The sequence below is a fragment of the Microtus ochrogaster genome, chromosome 6, assembly GCF_000317375.1.
Source record: "Microtus ochrogaster isolate Prairie Vole_2 chromosome 6, MicOch1.0, whole genome shotgun sequence".
NCBI lineage: Eukaryota > Metazoa > Chordata > Mammalia > Rodentia > Cricetidae > Microtus > Microtus ochrogaster.
Genome location: NC_022013.1, coordinates 51,951,741 through 51,955,890, shown reverse-complemented (window position 1 = coordinate 51,955,890; position 4,150 = coordinate 51,951,741). Strand labels below are relative to the sequence as shown.

At 39.4% G+C, this 4,150-nt stretch overlaps 1 pseudogene; it reads left to right on the top strand.

Moving 5' to 3' along the window:
- Window positions 1-357: 357 nt before the first annotated feature.
- On the top strand, window positions 358-774 carry LOC106143811 (annotated as a pseudogene).
- The last annotated feature ends 3,376 nt before the right edge of the window (window positions 775-4,150 follow it).

Genomic DNA, 4,150 nt, shown 5'->3' with positions numbered 1-4,150 from the left:
AACAGAAATGGCTAGGCAGACCTGAAAACTCTGCCTTTTGCTGGCAGTGGTGGCACATGCCTTTAATCCCAGCACTCGGGAGGCAGTCAGCTGTCCTCAGTACTTTGTGCAGCAATGTGTCTCTCCATGAGATATTTCCCACTCAAGTTTCTCTGACAAAGACTCGGAACAACACAGACCTGTGGATAGAAACAGAAATATTTAGAAGCCTATGTGATGACATAACTTTTTAGAAAAATAGTATCAGTAGGGTCTCCTTTACCTTCCCCAGCCATCCTGCTACCATCTCTTTGCTTTGGTAAACTAACATGAGCGGAGCTCATACCTGCTTTCTCTTATGCTCATGGCACCAGCAAGATGGGCCAGTGTCATGGTCTCCATACTACCAGGAAGTTCCCTAGTCACTGTTAGGACCAGAAATGACAAAAGAAAGCCTACTTAGGCACAGCCCTGAAGACCAGTTCTTTTGGGGGTGCTTCTCATCAGAGGAGATTGTGTTGGAAAAAGTAGGGCTTGAAGTCAAACTGCCAATTTCTGCTATCAGGAAATGTGTCAGGATGCAGCTCATCAAGAATGGCAAGAAGATCACAGTGTTGGTGCCTAATGATGGCTCTTGAAATTCATTGAGGGAAACGATGAAAGCTCTGGTTCTTGAATTTGCTTGAAATGGTCATGCTGTAGGTGATATTCCTGGATTCCACTTTGTTTGTTGAAGTAGCCATTATGCCCCTTTTGGCCTTGTACAAAGGCAGGAAGAAAAGACCAAAATCATAAATTTTGACAATGGAAGCACACTAATAAATTTTTATATTCTGAAAAAAACCCCAAAAGTTTCCAGTCTAAGAGAACCAAAATTCAACAATAACAATAATTATAAAAGCTGTCATATCCTTCTATGTTGGCTATGATTATTATATATTTAAAAAGGAAAAATCATAAAAAGAAAGTACATAGAACTTTCACTCAGAAGAAAGCTTCGACATCAGCTGGCCTCTGGATAAGAGCAATTAATGTGAATTAGTTATTATTTTATATTGTTATTCATTATTATGAATAAATGAAGAGGTTATGGAGAGATGAAATGGGTTACTAACTATGAAATCTCATTGCGTAAAAGGAAAGTATAAAATAAAAGAGAAAGCTTGGATATGAAAATTATAATATCAAGCTTTTAAAGATGTTAAGCTGGAAACACCACAAACACTGCTACATAAAGGAGTGATGTGCTTCAAAGCAGGTCAGTGCTTAAGGGATCTACAATGAAGCATAGATAATGAATTGGGTAGTAGGGAGACATCAAAGTCTTTGCTGGGATCAGGTCCAGAAGTAAAGCGTGGGCTGAAAATGCAGTGAAGATAAAATACTATGTGTTATATAGATCTGAATTTCAAGACTGAAAAAAAACTTAATTTATGAGAATCCAATCAGAAGATTGGCATCTGGAAAAGGGTAGACTAGTGATGTGTCTACTAGAGAACTTTACAGAATATCACAGTTGTAAATCTCCCCATTGGGTGCTGGCTAAGGAGAGTGTCCATTTATCAAACCTCATTGTGTATTCTTAATGTCTGGGCAATTTGCTTGCTTATAAACACAAATAAATGTAAAAAAAATATGAATCAGTACAGTATAAGAAAAAATTAAAAACTCTTTTTGGAGGTATGCAGTGATAATCAAAATGTTGATAATAGGCCAGTTGGTGGTGGTGCACACCTTTAATCCCAGCACTCAGGAGGCAGAAACAGGCAGATCTCTGGGAGTTCTAGGCCAGCCTAGTCTATAAGAGCTACAAGAGCTAGCTCCAGGACAGACAACAAAGCTACACAGAAAAACCCTGTTACGAAAAAACAAATAAACAAAAAATGCTGATAATAGTGTTGGAATGCTTTAAATCAGTACAGGGTTTGGGAAAGAGTGGAGCATAGATGGGCCAAGAACAGCCTTAAGGCGAGAGTTGTTGGAATTGAGCATGTAGAGCCTAGGGTTCCATTTTTGGTGATTTTTCATACTTTTTTTCGGGGGGGGATTCAACCTAAAGATCAGAAAACCAAACCGTCCAAGCCACTAGAGAGCTCTTCATCTGTGAAATCTTCATACTGAAAGAGAACAAGTTCCTGTTATATTTCTCTCTAGTACTGGGATTAAAGGTGTGCATCACCACTACACAGCCTCTATGACTAACTAGTGTGGCTGTTGGGTTAAATGTGTGTGGCACCGCTGCCTGGTCTGTACAGCTGACTAGTGTGGCTGTTTTGCCTTCTGGTCTTCAGGCAAGTTTTATTTATTAAAACAAATAATATACTATTTTATTTCCCCCTTTTGTTTAAAATAAAAAGACAGCTATAACTAATATAAGAAAAGCCCTATACAATAAGTACAATAACTATATGTGATTTATATATGTGGCAATAAATACATCAACAATGTCTAGTCCATTTGCATTTCACAAATTCTGGGAAAATACTCCTTATCTATCCTATCTTGGTGGTCCAAAATCATGTACCTAATTCACTTTCTATCCTAACTTGCTTTCTACAGCAGGTAAACCTTGAAATTTCATACTTTAAATATGTCAATCAAGCTTTGAAAAGATTGTTCTTTCTTTGACTACCAGGTTGGCCATTGAGGGTACATCCTTAAACACACTGAAGAAATAATGATGAAATCCAAAGTAGTGTTGGGTGAACCTAGTCAAGTGCATCAATGGTATTGGAAATTGGCCCCGGGGTCTCACGGTCTCTTCAGGGCAGAGAGTGCTGCTGTGGCTTGAATGTGGAACACTGCACACACGCTTGTGTTTGGACACTTGTTTAGCAACTGTGGGCTCTGCTCTGGAAGGCTGTTGAGTCTTTAGAAAGTGTAGTATTCCTAAAAAACATTGGTCTCCGGGGATGGGTCATGGTGTTATTGCCTAGCTCCACTTCCTATCTCTTCTGCTTCCTGCTCTACTGAGCTGTGGGGACAGGTGCCACATGCTCATTCCATGGTGCCACCTGCCACCATCCCCTCACCACAATGATGGATCATTTCCCTTGAGACCATAAGCCCAATTAAAACTTTTCTCCTTTAAGTTGCAGCAAATGGTTAGATGGTCGTCTACTATCTACAATAAACCAACCCTCTTTTTATCTGTGCATGTAATATGAAATGGCAGATCAGCACCTCCTGCAATACAGCTCCCGTTGCCATTATGGTGACTGATTAGCATGTGGGAAATTTCAGAAACCTATCTTTTTCTCCCTCCTACTAGTTTCTGTGACACTGGGGTAGCTACAAACTTTAGTTTCTTTTGCTTTCCTGCTCTAAACTCTGAGAAATGTCATCCCCATTGTTTACACTCCTAGCACATCACACATACAGAACAAGAAACTCGATCTCCCAGACCATGGAACAGTCAGTGTGATTGCTTTTTTCCCACACTTACTCCAGAATAACCAAATGTAACTTACAGCTGGCAGACACTTGGAAATTTGCTATTACTTGATGAAGTTAGAAATTAGCAATATGTGCGCCTTTTGGCTTGAATTGCAGTTTTCTTCCAACATAATTTTCTGTTTTTCTTAACATTCTTAAAGGGCAATATGCATATAGGAATGCACACAAGAGTCAGAACACAGTCCGTGAGTAAGGCTGTGTGATCCCAAGAAAACTCCAATCAAACTGATCAAGAGTCCTCTGACCTCATCCCCTCAAAGCATGGGATTGCTCTTGGGGTGTGCTTTCATGCCCTTGCAAGGGATAGTAAATCAGAGTGGGATTACTTCAGATGACCCTTTATTTTATCACTATCCAGATGATGGTTCTATGCATGGCTTGTCCTAGTGATAACATACTGCTTGAACTCATGTGAACTTTGCTCATAGGACCTTGCTTAACCCTCAGAATATAAATTGTCTGACACCATGAATAAAGTTGGCTATTGCATGACACTTTAGTTCACCTAATTTTTAGGCTCCACTCCCAGATTCACACACAAGTATGACACTTGAATATTCACAAAATGAAAAAAAAAGCACAGCTCTTTAACCCTTACTTAGGTCAGATGACTTAAATACTTTAAATTTGCTACATCTTTTATTATCCGACTATAGAAGTAATTCAAATATCTTCAGCTACGTGTGTGTGTGTGTGTGTGTGTGTGTGTGTGTGT